At 35.2% G+C, this 17,560-nt stretch overlaps 2 protein-coding genes and 1 long non-coding RNA gene across 9 annotated transcripts in view; 2 read left to right on the forward strand and 1 right to left on the reverse strand.

Annotated features, from left to right (window-relative positions):
* The window catches only part of LOC135087177 (neurocalcin homolog), a 203,657-nt gene that overhangs the window by 54,570 nt on the left and 131,527 nt on the right, over window positions 1-17,560 (forward strand). The window lies entirely within an intron of this gene.
* The window catches only part of LOC135087179 (neuronal calcium sensor 2), a 191,913-nt gene that overhangs the window by 54,550 nt on the left and 119,803 nt on the right, over window positions 1-17,560 (forward strand). Inside the window, exon 1 of one of the 2 annotated variants that reach the window (XM_063982027.1) lies at window positions 17,526-17,544. The exons of the other annotated variant lie outside the window; for it this stretch is intronic. The gene's annotated coding sequence lies outside the window, so the exon portion shown is untranslated. Of the gene's footprint in view, window positions 1-17,525; window positions 17,545-17,560 lie in introns of those variants that run through there. 2 annotated transcript variants of the gene reach the window in all.
* On the reverse strand, window positions 14,175-15,386 carry LOC135086903 (uncharacterized). Its single transcript, XR_010260639.1, has 2 exons — window positions 15,013-15,386; window positions 14,175-14,279 (listed from the first exon to the last, which is right to left on the reverse strand). It is a non-coding gene; the product is annotated as an uncharacterized LOC135086903 (long non-coding RNA).

Genomic DNA, 17,560 nt, shown 5'->3' on the forward strand with positions numbered 1-17,560 from the left:
ACATCTGCTGCATCTGCCATCTTTTTGGCTAGAAGATTCTTCTATCTTGCAGCTTAGACCTTTAGCTACAGACCTTAGACAGTATTTTTGTGAAAATTCTTACGCATGGTGGAGGAAGGGACGCTCTAGAGACTCAAGTCTACAAGGAGTCATATGAACTCCAGTTTTAAATCCGTTGACATCTGCTGCATCTGCCATCTTTTTGGCTAGAAGATTCTTCTATCTTACAGCTTAGACCTTTAGCTACAGACCTTAGACAGTATTTTCAACCGACTTCAAAAAAGGAGGAGGTTCTCAATTCGACCCGTATGTTTTTTTTTTCTATGTTTGTTACGCGATAACTCCGCCAATTATGAACCGATTTGAACAAATCTTTTTTCGGCGTATAGGTAATACCTCAAGGGTGGTCCCATTTAAATTTAATAATAGAAAAAACAACCCCCAAGGGTGGAAAATTGGGGATGAACTTTTTTATACGCAATATCTCCGCCGATTATAAATCAATTTGAACGATTATTTTTTTGTTGAATAGGTATTATCAAAAGGGTGGTTTTATGCGAATTTGAAGAAAATATTTCACCCCCAAGGGTGGAAAATTGGAGATGAACTTTTTTATACGCAATATTTTTAATTTTTAGTTTTTTTTTGTGTTCACGCATTTGAAGTCGGTTTTATTTTTTTTAAAAGTTAATTATTTATTATTTATTTGTGTCAGTGTGCTGTTCTAAAGAGTGTAAGACGATTGTATGTAGGTACTATTAAAATGTAATTTTAATTCATTGGTTTTGTCTCATATTTGAGGAATGTACTATGTATCATGAGTAGAGTCTTCGTTTAAAAGGATGCGAACGATTTAAATTTCAATAGGTAGACAAAATTGATAATTTTTAATTATCAAAAACTAGCTGACCCGGCGAACTTTGTTCCGCCTTAATGGCAATAAATAAGCAGACTTTTTTTTTAATTTCTAACGGGATAAAAAGTATCCTATGTCCTTCTCCTGGCTCTAAACTACCTCCCTGACAATTTTCAGCTAAATCGGTTCAGCCGTTCTTGAGTTATAAGTGGAGTAACTAACACGACTTTCTTTTATATATATAGATTTAAGCTTTCTCCAGTAACACTGATATTATTATACTGTGACTCATCAAAGTCATCATTGTCAAAAATATTGACAAATCGCGAACTGTCACGGCCAAAAAACTGACACGCGTCCGTCCTCCGTAAGCGCCACCGCGCGACTGATTGAGATTGTCCAAGCCGTCATGGACGATTTTTTCCACATGTTTTTAACATAGTAACTAAATAAGACGCAATATAAAAATTTCATCCGTTAAAAGCCCTCAAGTTATTTCTGATCTTTAGTTTAGTAAAAGGTTTAGAATCTCAAATCGCTTATTTTAAAAATAAAACCATAAATAGAAAACGAATAGAGGTAACTTTGGGAATTTATTCTATCGAGTCAACTTCATCAAATCGTGTTTCCATCCGTTAATAGCCCTAGAAAATATCCTCAACTATGCTCAATAAAAATCTTAGCCTTTAATTTTACTGTTTAGTAACTCAAAAATGAAAAATGAAAACCTCATTTTCGCCATTTTCTCTGCTACCCGGCCTTAAGGGTCAATAATCATTCAATATCGAAACAAATGATTGTCCTTTCATCGACAATGCAGCAGCCACTCGATATTCTCTTCTCGATAATAATAATAAAGTCATCGATGTCATGCTAGCTATCTGGGCATTCACTCAAATTATTTTGCCTTATATTTATTGTAGCCTCACGATATTGAAGAGCCTAAAAGGACACAAATATTTTACAGTAACCAATAAAATTTAATCGCGTAATGCGTTAAATAATTTTCATGCAACCTCATAAATACTTTATCCGAATTCCTCCGGCAAATAGTATCGATAACACACTAATTGATACAAAGCATACCTGAATAAATATCATTTATTAGCGCTGGCATCTTTCGGATGAATAAATTGGAAATTTTGGCTTTAATGTTGAATGCGATCGACGAGTGGCATCGGTATGTGGATAAATTCTGTGTAATGAAGAATTTAAATGTTATCGGAAAACTCGAATCATTTGTGAAATCGTTCGCCGAATTCAATTATTCTGCTTAATTTTCGATGATTAAAATCAGATAAAGCTGGGCACTTTAGTTACATCGATCGTTATGAGCAGCAAGTATTTCAATTCATTATGATTTTGAACAGTTCAAATAATTTCAGGATCTGTTTTTTCAGCTTTCATAAATATTCTATACGGAAAATCTTTGACTTATGTCCATAAGGGATCAGCTCTACTTAAGAGATTTAGGTTGCCATTATGTCTTTCAATAAAAGTACAAGGTAGGGAAATCCCTGTAAGCTACACTTGAGCCGAGTTTTAACAATATTGTGATAAAAATAAAGCTACAAATGATACCACTATACGATAAACTGAAATTAAGCACGTAATATCTACAGAGTTTCCCATTATAACTTAGATAATTATTCTTCAATCAAGAATGTACGAGTACTACACAGGTACTCTGAATCTTACTTACAGTATAAGTTGTGTAATTTCATGCTATACAATGGTACTATTAGAAAAATTAAAATATAAAATGTGGCATGTGTGGTATTCAATAATAAGTATGGTTTTGAAAAAATAGTTTTTAGGATGACGTGAAATATTTTTCCTCGTACAGAATATCTAATTCATAAATCTTGATGAAATAACTTGTAGGCTAAGTAAATTAATCATGGTCGTAGGTAGACGTTCTGCATAATATTAGACATAGATTTAAGGCATTTTGCTTCATACACGTTCAAAAAATTCTGCTTTCTAATCAAATACGTACTTATCTCTGCGGCAATTTACCATGTGACGATATGTCTTGTTAGATTAATAAGCAATTTAGTCTTAAATCCTAAAGCTGTACTCTTAAAAGTATAATTCACTCGTTTTCACGAAGTCGCAGGTATAGCTACACTTAGTCTAAATAAAACTTGCAAAGGGATACGATCAGCTGTCAGCGACCGCCACAGTGAGTGGCATTGGCAAGCCTCGATGTGAAGGCAAAATGGCAGGTGTGCCTAATCTTGTGCCTAATAATAAATGCATAACACTGATGGGCGTGGATATTGCCAGCGTTACTATTCTCACCTTTTTGAAATACTGGAAATGGGCACCGACTAATGAGAAATGACAGTAGAGATGGGGACCATCTGCAAATTGACTGACGGATCTAATTTTGCTACTGCAGTGAAACGTTATTCTGATTGTGTGTCCAGTAGGCCTAGGATTTAACATTTACGGCGAGAGCCCCTACGTTTGTCGTCTAAAATCATCGATAAGATTTTATCACAGCTTATTATATCACTTAAATTAAGAAATAATTAGGTAGGTATTTTTTATCATTAGAATATTATTTAAACTTGAACGAACTGGCCGCTATGAATGAAGTCAACATTGAAGAGAAATACGCGAAACGTCTCGAACCGAATGTGATTCAAATCGTTCATCGGACTTGCGCCGTAGTGCCTCCAAAGCGATAGCACGGCGGCGAGACATCGCTTCTTGTCAACGTTCGCAGAAGTAGGTACTCGTTCGCCTGCTGCATTTGTTTTTGCCTTAACTTGACGTCTACGAAGAGAGTCTCTTTATTCTAACATTTCTAACAAATAGATTTGGTCTCGAGATGTCTGATATCATTTTTTCAATGTCCGTAAAATACCTATACCTATCATCTATGTAATCTAATATTCCAGACCCGAAGAGTGGGCGATCTTTGCCTGTCTTATTACTATACATACATATCATTTTATTTTAATGATAAATGTTTTTTTTTTCACTAATTCCTGTACCGATAAGTATGTTAATTTAATTCTTGATTTAGCTCGTCTCCCAAAACTGATGTTAAAAACCGTTTTACTTAATCTACAAACATTTTGGACTCCGCAATTTTTCCGCAAACTCAGGCAATTAACCTTGCCTAGGCTATTTATCTGAAAGTCATGGTAATCAAATCCATTTGGGAACATAGCTCGTCATTCCTCATTCACTACAACAAAATTATAAATCATTTCAAATCAATGCGGGGCTTAAAACGTTTTCGTTGTTGATTCCGGCCATGGCACGAACTTGCGGGAACCTAGGGCTTGTTCCGAAGGCTTTCCAGTTTTGCGGGACCCAGTAGATTCCGCAAAATTGTCGGATTGTCGTGTGAACACACATGTGTCTTTGAAATTCGAATCGGTGTTTTGAGGGACACTGCAAACTGGATGTTCGTACACATCAATATAACACGTATATTACTTAACAGTATCCTGCAAAAAACGGGATGTCTCCGGGGAACAGACCCTTAATTCACTTAGCCCAATTAACCCGGGCGAATTAATTGGAATAAGCCGGCATAGCATCGGAGCTGGCTATGTCCAATGTAATATGCGTTTGCCAGTGCAACCAGATAGTGTAACAGCACGTTAGGCTTATGTAGGGCGTCCGCGGAAGACCAGCTTCGTGACTTACCCTTTTGAGCATGTCACGATAAATGCTGAGCGGGTGCCTATTGGCACAGTTTTTTTCTCTTACCTTTAACTCTTTGTTTTATAGCCTATGTATTATTTTGTGTTTTTGTTGTTTTTTTTCTCTATCGTGTCTTTTAATGTGTCAATAAACCTATTCTAGTCTATTCTATGTCACGTCTTCAGAGTGACGTGATTTCTGATGAAGGACATTAGATCCAGCTAGCACTGCACAGTGAATGCTAATTAAATGAAACGCGAGCTCTGTGAAATTCGTGATGCATGGTTTATTACTGCGTAAGGTAGATTTGCTATTTTATTAGGCCCGACGCGTCGGACGTCGCGACGTTGATTTGGAATCTGTTTTGTCTTCTTACAAAACCTATTAAAATATGGATTCCTGAAACAAAACGTTATGTTGCCGCCTACGTTAAAAACACAGCCCTATACAAATATTTTATAAACTCAAACTACCTACATGCAATTCTGACTTGTTGAGACTAAAATTTTGTTGTAAGACTTCTCATTGAATGACACTTCTGTTCTCAATAATTACTAGAGTTGTTGAGACAAAAGATACTTTAAAGCGAGGGGAGGATCTTCGCCTGCTATCACTTCTTTTTAACTTGTAATTAATTTCGTATTATAATTTCCACCAGGATCGCTAAGCTTTCCTTGAGAAATAATCCATCAGTACTTATTAGAAAAGAGTAGGATAGGGTATCAAGGCATACTCCATTTAGATTTTGTGTTATGTTACAATTTATAACAGACTAAAGATCGATCGAAGATAGCTCTTCAACACGTTGACAAGTTGTAATCAAGCCCGCACTCACCTCAATATGTACAGCGCGTACAATTGACTCTGAGCCGAATCTATATTTGCTGGAGGATTTTTTACACTGTTCGTCTCAAGGTTGTCCGTGACAATACTGCCAAATTGACTCTATATCTATAGATTTCCACATTGTATTGCAGTATCTATGTCGTCAGCAAATTGCTAGATTCGTCATTTCACAAATGGCGTCGTCTGTTTGCAAATGGTAGCTGTTTTGTAAAATAAAGAAGGCAAATTGTAGGCGCTTCGAATCGCGTTGATTTCACTATGTCGCATAATAACGGTGATCGTGATCACGTAAAATCGGTTTAGGTTTATTTCTGTAACAAAGTAAAAGATGGTCTGCTATTTTGACGTATCTAACACCTTCAAAAAGCTCATGTAGTTTATTTCACACATGTTATGTAATTTGTATTTAATGTAATTACTCGTATAATACGTACCTACTTATCACTTGTTTTTATTAATTTATTTATCATCTCCAGACGACGCCATTTTTATTATTTTAATACGAGCTCCGCACAATCCGCACATACCTACCTCGAAACTAGTTCTAATTAACACTATTTGTAAACCGAGTGCGAATTGTTATTATTTCATACTTCATGACCTTTTACAATGGACAACACGCATAAGTTGTAATATTAAGTTAAATTATGACTTAATTTAAAGTTTAGATCACACACATTACACTAGTTTTTATTTCACCTCAATCCATCCAGTATTACCGAAGATAGAGCCTCGAGAAGTTTCGCGCGTGACGTCACAACATGATTTTGCAGCCCCCGCACGTTAACCCATTTACCACTTTTTGTCTTTTTCCAACTAAAATAAAATTTTACCTAACTGACAACTGTTGTTAGTTGTCATCGTTCAATCACATTTCAAACTAGGCGCTATAAAAGTAACCATTATTATGCCACCTATTGCCACTTTTGTGCACTATGAAGCCATTTTTACATTTATGCACTTAAATATAAATTTTCTGGAAAAATAACCAAGTTTGTGTCTCTGTGCTCAATAACGAGTAAATAGTCCAGTTATTTGTTAATTTTACTTGGAAAGTTTTCCGGAATTTTTGAAAATTGGTGAATAAATAGATTTCGCTATGTTCTTTCCGAATTTTGTGACCTCGTGAAATGAAACACTCTTGTAGGTTGTTCTAACTTGTATTTCAGCACCACTGATTTACACAATTCCGACATTATGACGTCATCTTAATAGTACCTCTTGCTTTGAACGCTCAAATCGAACCGACTGTCCAGCGGCATGCCAGCGATAAGGTAACTTCCCCTTCCATGAGTGAAAGTCGACCGGTTCAAAACGACTTATCGACGGCATGCCCCGGAACTAGTCAAATGCAATACTTATTTCATAATTAGCTGTTTTTTAATTTTTAAAATACTAAAATGTATACAATAAAAATCTAAAATAATTAAATTAAATAATAAATATGAAATAATTGGATGTAATACACAATAAATTCTAAAATCATTCTAATGTCTGCAAAATGCCTAGGAAGTAATCAAATAAAGTATTTTAATTTAATAATGGGTTTTTGGGTTCTTCTAAAATACAATAAAAATACTAAAATTGTTGCGATAACTATTTAAAAGTAACCAATAATCGTATAAAATACAATATAAATTCTAAAATCATTACATTCGGCCATCCGACACCGTGATGCCTCCCGGCATTCACGTCTAATAAGGATTTATTCTAAAATCATTCATATTACTTTTCAAAACAATGTGGAGCATATATAGTAGAATGATAAACAATTCTATGACAACTTGTTAACAAGTGTTTTAACATTAATAATGCATTTTAGAAACTATATTCTTCATATTAAACCAGTAACAAATGTTATCTTGTAGGTAAGTACTTATACATTTTCACCTGATCTATATTATTCGTAATGACTTATTTTATAACCAATAACGGATATTTGCATGAAATTTAGATATTAATCGTTTTACTTTATAATTTTCTCAAAACTTCTCATATCGAATTATTGGAAACTTCTCTTTTTAAATCTAAATTTTTATTTCACATAAATACACGTCCATTAAATGTTAGTACATAATCAATTTAATTACAGTGTATCTTGCCATGACTGCCATGTGAAAGTTAGTAAGTTTATAAGAACATGTCAAAACGTTAATATTATATCCAATTATATCCATTTGTAACCGTAATCTGGCAAATAATGAATTATGGTCACGATTTATGATTACACTAAAGGTACTTTCGTCAGAATTATGTATTTCTAAGGCCTTAACATAATTTTCTTCTCTACAAATTTTCCAAGTTTTTGAAACCAATAGGTACAATTACAGTGTTCTTATATTATGTGTTTCTGAATGTCTGTGATGCTCAATTTCATCACGATTAGCGCAACATATTTGCCATCTAGCTGTACGTGGGACCACTAAAAATAATTTGGTATCAACCTTACTGTATCTGCTATTTGAAGAAATTATGATGTTTGGATGGGTTGTCGTCAGATTCTATGACTAAATTTTGGTATTTGGACTATTCGCGGAACTATTTTTTTTTTCTCTTTTTTTTAACGTGGTTCTTAAGGCAGCATAACCGGTAAAAACTTTTAAGTCCTAAAAGATAAATACACCTTTTTTTTAGCACACACACCACAGCTAGTGTCTCCAACTCATGGAAGTTGTCTTTCATCGACTAAAGTAAGTGACTGCTACAGAACATTAAAGACTTTTCTCTTTATCATCAAGATCTGACCTAAATATGATTTAAGAGTCCTGAATAATATTGATAAGCAGCTATGGATCAAGTTAGTCATCTATGGATTTCTGAACCCTTTTCCCTTTTGTAATGAGATAAGTGGTAGGTAATGGTGGTATTTGTACATTATTTTTCATCCTGACATCAAAGACTGCACGTGTACCTACGTCCTATCTCAGTCAGATTTATAGCAATACAATCGCGATAATTTCACAAAAGAGTATACAGCTTATCTAACTAACCAGAACGTGTCGGAACTAAGTCCGGGCTTAGTCATAATATCAGCTCTATCGAGAGTATCCATAGCTGAGGGGTCTTTTACAATTCGATTTACATGACATATTGGACATGCTCCAAAAAGCATTGAAGTAGCTATTAAAACATTTGCTTTAAGTGTTATTGGACTAGGCGACAAATTACTAAAAACGATTTCACCTTTGGCGTTGTGAATTAAAAAAAGGCTCTTTTAAACACCCGGTACTTGGCCCCCAGTTTAATTTATATATTAATATTATAAATGCGAAAGTAACTCTGTATACTTTCTTTCACTCTTAAACCACTGAACCGATTTTGATGAAATTTGGCATAGAGATTGAGTCCCGGGGAAGGACATACAAAACAAACAACTGTGACAAACAAAATTCCACGCGGGCGAACCCTCGGCGGAAAGCTATTCGCATTATAAAATATTAGTTTATCTAAACATCCCCTGTATATATTTTTTTATCACTTGATAATATAGAACCGCCTAAGGCGGGAATCGAACCCACGGCCTTAAGCTCGCCAGGTGTCAAGTTATTCAAAAAATTTAAATCGAAAGGCAACTCTAAAAGCCAGAAACTATCCTCTGTAAAATTAGAAATAACTGGTATTCACCTGTGTCCGTCATCTTCGTGGCTCTCGAAAATATTCTGGCCAGGAATTTTATAGAATGTCAGTATTCCAAACCGTGAGAAATTGCAGTTACGTGAAGTTTTGACCAATAGACGTGTTGACACCACCAGTCAATTGACGTACTTTTAAAAACTGTTAAATCAAACTCCCATAGATTTTGTATGGCACGACAAGCAAGTGACGTCACTATTTTGTGAATTTAATCAAACTACTTTTCTTAATTACAATGCGATCAAAAACGGTAATTTACAGGTCATTTCATGGGGAATGGTGTCAAATCGTCTATTGTCAGTGAAGTCTGCTATGCATCATCAATCACTAACACTTCTATAACAGCGTCAATCTCATCAACATTTTTGTTTATGTTCGCTCTAAACACAGAGGTATGACTGATGATTGACCACAACTTTTACAATTGGAATTGATATTGAAATGATCCGCCAAACTATACTTAGTTTCAGCATCGGTTTTGCGTCAACAAGTGCACTCACTACCAACATTTAAAAGGAATTTTCATTTACCAAAACAGTCTCATATTTCTTTTTTCTGTCATTAAAATAATTACGTAAACTGTTCATCCTTTCAAGTAGTAGGATTAAAAATTTCCTCTAACAGACGTCCGTAGTTCTTAGCCAAGCCAATTAACTTTTGCAATGTCTAAGTTAAAGACAAAATTCTCTTATTTGCATTAGCTATTATAATAGCGCTCACAAAATTGTCATAAAAAAATGTAAGACTACTAAAAGAAAAACTTTAAACTTCTGCTCTTATGGAACCTTGACGTTTCATATCTTTTGCTCTACCAAAAAATGAAAAGTGACCCTAACTTAACATAACCTATCTATGAAACCTTGGTACAGGTATTAAGTTCTTTTTATAGTTACAAATTGCATGACTTTTTTTTATGACTTCTTACAGTAATAATAATATTGTGTTTATTTGAAGTCGCTAACTGATTTAGTTCTTTTAACTGATTTAGTTCTTTGAGAAAACTAAATTAGAAGAAAAACCTTACTTCACCTAGAAACAGGTCCTATCTAGGTCAGACTAATGTAATCAGAGGTCAGAATAATTCGAAATATATTTTTGAAGTGGAATTATAGATAGACAAGATATTGTACTTGGCAAAAGTACCTACCGAAAGTCCGAACCGATGACAATTTTAAAATAAACGAATCATTAATTAATTCACTTTACTTGTGTAAAAATATTTTCTTTCAAATGTATTTTTTAGCACATTTACTTTAACGTTCCTTTATACATTATAATCGAATAATTTATTATTTTAATTATTACTATTAAAGATTTACTACATAAGCTAATATTCCCATTTTACTGTAGGTATGCGTAATATTCAATAATGTGTGCACAATAAAAAAGACTACCAATGAAAAAAATACTTTTCTTCACTAGAGTCTATCAGAAATTTTACGAACCACATGTGGCACTGCTCTTTCAGTAGAGCTGGAAGAAGATGAGCTCCTTCGCGTATTTTTCTTCAACCTTGGCCCCATAGAAGACGATCGTGGTGGCGCCATCTTACTGGACGACGACGACAACTTCTTCCGCTTAGCACGCTTATTTCATCGTCAGCTGACGGTATACGAGCTCCATCTTCAGTCGTCGTTGTACTCAACTGTGAAATAAAGTACTCGACGAAATAAACTGTGTCTGACCAGCATCAACTCAACATCATATGGAAGCTATGTTCATGTTATATTAAGCAAAAGTTTGATTCATTTCTTTTCCAAAAATCTAAATCTCAAAAATAAATCTAAAAAAATCTTTTGTTTGACAATTAATATTATGCTCCCTGAGCAAAGTGTAGTAAAATACCATTGTGACATGTTTCTATTATACTTATGCATCACAAATAAAGATTTTGTATTTATATTTCTATTTTATTCAGTGCGACCTACACACACAACTCATGTGACAACTGGACGGCTTCCTTGTTATGTCAGCAATAGAAGGCTTTTTATTCTAGAGACATCCTAAACAATGGGGCCCTTAAGGCGCATCTAGCCTGGTAAACTGGAGGCACGTCTAGCCTCGTCATACTAAGTCATAGTCATAGTCCAAGGCACGTCTAGCCTAATAAACTGGAGGCGTGTCTAGCCTCGTTATATTTAGTCATATTCAAAAGCGCATCTAGCCTGATAAACTAGAGGAATGTCTAGCCTCGTTATACTAAGTCATAGTCATGGTCATAGTCATAGTTATAGTCAAAGTCAAAGTCAAAAGTCAAAATATCTTCATTCGTTTAGACTAATTAATAGTACTTACAAATGGTCGAATATTTTGTTCTTAAGGAACCTCTACATGTCTCATACTTAGTCATAGTCAATGGCGCATCTAGTCTGATAAACTGGAGGCACGTCTAGCCTCGTTTTACTAAGTCATAGTCCAAGGCGCATCTAGCCTAATAAACTGGAGGCGCATCGAGCCTCGATATACTAAGTCAGTCACAGTCATGGTCATAGTCATAGTCTAAGGCGCATCTAGTCTAAGGCGCATCTAGTCTAAGGCGCATCTAGGCTAATAAACTGGAGGCGCGTCTAGCCTCGATATACTAAGTCAGTCACAGTCATAGTCATGGTCATAGTCATGGTCATAGTCATAGTCATAGTCTAAGGCGCATCTAGCCTAATAAACTGGAGGCGCGTCCAGTCTCTCATACTTAGTCATAGTCAATGGCGCATCTAGCCTGATAAACTGGAGGCACGTCTAGCCTCGTTATACTAAGTCATAGTCATAGTCTAAGGTGCATCCAGCTTAATAAACTGGAGGCGCGTCTAGCATCGTTATACTAAGTCTTAGTCATGGTCATAGTCATGGTCATAGTCATAGTCTTAGTCATAGTCTAAGGCGCATCTAGCCTGATAAACTGAAGGCGCGTCTAGCCTTGTTTTAAAAATAACTATTTCATGCATTAAACGAAATATTCATACGTTTTTCTACTTGAACTTTTAAAATCAATTACTTTTTAACCAAATAAATAAAAACGTACCTTATGAGCTGTAGATCACGTACCACTTCTGAGTTGAAAAGAAACACTCTTGTAGGTTGTTCTAACTTGTATTTCAGCACCACTGATTTACACAATTCCGACATTATGACGTCATCTTAATAGTACCTCTTGCTTTGAACGCTCAAATCGAACCGACTGTCCAGCGGCATGCCAGCGATAAGGTAACTTCCCCTTCCATGAGTGAAAGTCGACCGGTTCAAAACGACTTATCGACGGCATGCCCCGGAACTAGTCAAATGCAATACTTATTTCATAATTAGCTGTTTTTTAATTTTTAAAATACTAAAATGTATACAATAAAAATCTAAAATAATTAAATTAAATAATAAATATGAAATAATTGGATGTAATACACAATAAATTCTAAAATCATTCTAATGTCTGCAAAATGCCTAGGAAGTAATCAAATAAAGTATTTTAATTTAATAATGGGTTTTTGGGTTCTTCTAAAATACAATAAAAATACTAAAATTGTTGCGATAACTATTTAAAAGTAACCAATAATCGTATAAAATACAATATAAATTCTAAAATCATTACACTCGTTTATAGCCGCGCGCGCGCCCGCCTTATTGAAAAAAATCCGCCTTAAAAAAGGTTTTTGACAACTACTTTTTTCATTTTATAATTTTTGGGACATAGACAAGCTAAGAAGCTTTGATAAATGTGATAAATTTCATGTAATGTAAGTTAAATAGATTTAGAGTTGTGAAACAGTCAAATTAATGTACCTGCTAAATTGCGAGTTCTTTTTTCTTTGATCATGGCAGGACACTGGGTGTCCTAAATATGCTGAAGTATAAAAAAAATCGCGTTGCTGAAGTATACATTTTTTTTTGTCTTGTTTGTTTCTACATTACATAATTGTATCCTACTATTATTATAAATGCGAAAGTTTGGATGTCTGGAAGTTTAAAATAAAGTAATGTTTATTTCTCACCAACATAACAGATAATATTATGATAACAAACAATCAGGAAAAACAAAAAGTAAGAATGTTGGTGGGTTGATACCTGAACTAGGAAGATTCCTGTGTCTCAGGTTTGTTACTCTTTCACGCAAAAAGTACTCAACGGATTTTGTTGAAACTGTACAATATTATTGTTTGTAACCCAGATTAACATATAGGCTATAATTTATGCCGATCTGTGACACTAAATTTCACGCGGGTGAAGCCGCAGGCAAAAGCTAGTCGTGAAATAAATAGAAAAGTTTAAGGTTCTGAAACGTGGTCGCTTACTATGGGCCTCATAAGAAGGCTCAAGGTCACCCAAATGGTAATGCAGCGGTCTATACTCGGGGTTTCCCTGCGTGATCGGATCAGAAATGAGGAGATCCGCAGGAGAACCAAAGTGACCGACATAGCACGCAGAATTGCTAAAATCAAGTGGCAGTGGGCGGGACACATAGCTCGTAGAGACGATGGCCATTGGGGCAGAAAATTTCTTGAGTGGCGACCACGGGCTGGAAGACGTAGCGTGGGCAGGCCTCCTACTAGGTGGACCGACGATCTGGTAAAGGTCGCGGGAAGAACCTGAATGCGGGCAGCGCAGGACTGTTCATTATAAAAAACCTATGGAAAACCCAAAGGCCTCTCGCCTTTGTCCAGCAGTGAACGTCATTTGGAACGACGAAATAGGAAAGAATGTAACTATCAAAAATGTTCTCTAAGGCAGCATTTTTCCAATTTCGCAACGAGCGCGGCAAGCACACTTAACTTACAGACTAACAGAGAGCATAGCGAAATCTATTTAATTAATCACCAATTTTCAAAACTCACGGAACACTTTCCAGGTAACCACGTTAATTTGTACCAAACGACTGGACTATAATTAAATTGATATAAAAATTTGGGTATATCTTCTCAAAAACAAAAGAACTGGTGCTAAAAGGGTTAAGTGACGTTTTGACATTTGTAGAGGGCCTTGTAGAAGGGGAGGCTATGGTGCTGAATGTGGATTAACTCGAGTGTCATAGTAACTTATTAGACTGCTAAGCTTGATGATAAAAAGAAAAATATTTTATTCAATGTACATAGTCTGGTCATAAGTTCTGTCATATGATAATAACTTTTGAATTTTGAATGAAGGTTTCAAAAACATTTTTTACTGAATTAGAATTAAAAAGAAAAAATGTGCGATAGTTCGAATTTTATTTTATGTGTAGTGGACGCATAAAGAAGTCCGAACTGTAGTTGTCACGTTGCATTGCTACGCGCCAAAGCAGATTTTCGTTGTGCTGAAAAAATTTAGTTTATCTTTTCATTAAATGATAGGTATAGGTGTACCAGAATCTCATGGCAAACAAAAATATTGGAAAAGTGTGTCTTTCATATGGCAAATGTCTATGGCTTTATAGTCACCTGTCAACGTAAATCAAGTGAACTGTCAGTCGCTGCAGAACTTTTGTAATCTCTTCATGCCTATTTGTTATTTTTGTGAAAAAGTTGAAAAAGCTCAAGCAAGTCATATTGTTTTCAATGTGTATTGTAAAATAAGGCATAATTCAAAGTCAATCTTTGATTTTAAAGCGCGTCGTTGAGTTGACAGTAAGTTGGAGTGAAATTGGATACATTTAGTTTATTACCTAACTGCGTCAGAAGGAGGGTTTTTTTTTAATATTATGCTTATAATAGCTGCTTTATCGGGGGTTTCAGGTGTACCTCACAAATTGGTGCAGAGGAATGGTGAAAATGTTATGACCATGTAAATAAAATTGAAAAAGATTTCATCAAGTAAGATGTAAGATAGAATAATTGAAATGGTGGAAGAGCAATTTATAATAAATAACTCTTTATCTTGATCATCTATTGAAGAAAAGTGGAATCCTTGGAATCGTTTTCTAGTTCTGAATGAAGTGATTAGTTATAAGTATGATACATAATAAAATTAGTTACATAAACTAATATACGATTTACTTATTTTTCAAGACATTTTCCTATTATATTACTGACGGGATTGCTACCATGTACCTTAGTTTTGAGTTTCCAATATTTCGGCACTGTTGCAAGCGCCATGGTCACGGAGTAACTGAAGAAATTAAAACCAGACATCGTTCAGATGTGCGTTCAAAAGACCTGAGATTTAAAAAAATCCCACGTTTTGTTTAAACAGTAAGCGAAAAAAAAGTGACTTGAAAATGGAATACAAAATAATAAGGTATGGTAAATGATAAGTCTTTATCAATGAAGAAGCAGAAGTTCAATTTCATGTGACCTCCATCTAGGCTAGTTTCCATCGTCACTCAAAGTTTGGCTGCGGTCTCAAATTTGGGCTTAATTGAGGTATTTTTTGGGTGAGAGGCATAAGAACTAATGCCGTTTTATATCAAAAATTCATACTTAGAGGTAATCAATCAGGTACAAAGTATTTCCTTGTATGTTAGTCTGCCACTCTTTAGCAAGTCCCGAAATCCCCGCTTTGGCTCCCCTACTAACGATTCTAACCATTGCACACAGATAATATCTTACATGCAGCTTTTCATGTTACTACGTCACATTTTCTAAATCCGCGCGGAAAATCGCTCCTAGCGGAAGAGCGCACTTTGAGCTTGAATATTTCAGTCATTTTTAAAGATATCAAAAAAGGAAAAATACAGTATTCATTCTAATTTTTTGTAGTTATTTGTGGCATCTTCAACAAAAATTGTGCGCCATGTCCATTTGCCTTCGCTATTTCTGTAGCATTTGTAAACAAATGACGGTTGTGAAATATCGAATAAACAATCCGACCGAGGTATCTGCATTCTACATTTCCTACCTACACGTAAGTTCAACACAGTCATGACAATCGACAAATTAGTGCTGCTTGCCGAGAGTGCAGCACTCCTAATTGGATTGGACAGTGAGTGAAACACATCTGATACTATTCTCGTCTTATGCATATTATATTGATTAATTATATTGGTAGCTGTGTGCTGGACTAGTTGCATTAGATGCTTAGTGTGATAAATTAATAGGGTATCAGGATATTATTATAAGGTACCTATTATATTGCATTCAATGTACACTCAATAAATTTTAATAAGATAATGCACTGACTACCGTGTAATATGCTACGAGCCTACGACGAACAAAGGTAATTTGCTCATCCGTGAATGATAACTAGTTAAGTATGCCACGCCTTGTTTGTTCCACGCAAATGATATTATATTATTCCCCAACGCATGAAGTCCTGTGGAACCTCGCGCACCTGTCGATAAGCACTTAAAACGCATACCTACAGGTACAATCGACAGAACATCAGACTATAAACATTTTGTTGCAAAATGACTCCTAATACTACTGCACAAGATGCTAACGTTCAGCTTGATGTGCCGGCTGTACCTATGAGCTTTCCCTTTACATTTCAGCATGCACACTTCTGACGCTTGGAGTTTATGTAACTGGCATTCGAACTAAATAAAATGTAAGGTCTCCGAGGAATCCGCACTGTAACTGTAAGCTTCACAAACTTATGCGACCTGCCAGCCAAAAATAGAACTAAGGACGCCCGTATAATATAATGCGATGAGTTAGAGAAATGGAAATGATTACGGCGCTGTTATTAGGAGCTTATGCTGTCACAGCTTCAGAGACCAAAATTGTGTAACGTATTTCTTTCAAAAGAATGTAAATGAAATCAATAACAAGCTTGAATATGAAACGAAGGTTGAGCCTTATTTGAAAATACGTTCTTGATTTCCATTATTTGAAGTTTTTCGTCGACAGAATGATTTCATGCTACCGATGTAGAGAATTCTTTGTCACCGTTTTTTTTTTGTAGAATAAACATTTAAAGATAGCTGAAATTAAATGTTCAAATAGTTTTGAGTTTTAAAATGAAAAATAACATTTTATCGTATGAATAACACAGCTTCGTATCGAAAACAGTACAAAAAACCCCTTCAGGGGTTTCAGCTCTGAAACAAAGCTTTTGAAAGCGCGTTGTTTCAACGGGTTATTGAAATGAAACTGTAATGTACATTTGTGAATACAACTTCCTCTTAATACTCCGAAATATTCATGTGTTGTGTGTTCCAACTTCGCGGTTGGCCTTTACAGTTTCCCTATTTGCTAACTTGAGCCCACGGGCAGCTCGCTTTCAGCGGGGCTTTTGTAGACCTTGCTATCTATTCCGATGACGACATACGAGTTTATTCTAGTTACATATTTGATATGATTGATGGCTGCTTTGAAACGCAAATGTGACGGGGAGTTTGATTTTGGATTTAAAGAGTTAACCTTGATGATTTCATAACTTGTGTACTAAGTAGGTAAATAGTATAAGTATGTTAGTCATAGGATCATTATTTAGCTATGCTGTCTTCATTTAACAAATACGTCGGCGTAATAGTCTGTCGGTAATACATTATCAGTTCCACCAATCAACTGTATTGTCCTTTATCTGTTATCTGCTTGTCGCTCTCCATAATATCTGAGTGCTTCAGTGATAATTACAGGCAATGTTTTGCTGACATTTTAGTTTAGAAAATTAGATAGACATCAAATCGGAAATAGCCCCCCGTAAGTACCTATTGTC

Source organism: Ostrinia nubilalis, chromosome Z (genome assembly GCF_963855985.1).
Source record: "Ostrinia nubilalis chromosome Z, ilOstNubi1.1, whole genome shotgun sequence".
Classification (NCBI taxonomy): domain Eukaryota; kingdom Metazoa; phylum Arthropoda; class Insecta; order Lepidoptera; family Crambidae; genus Ostrinia; species Ostrinia nubilalis.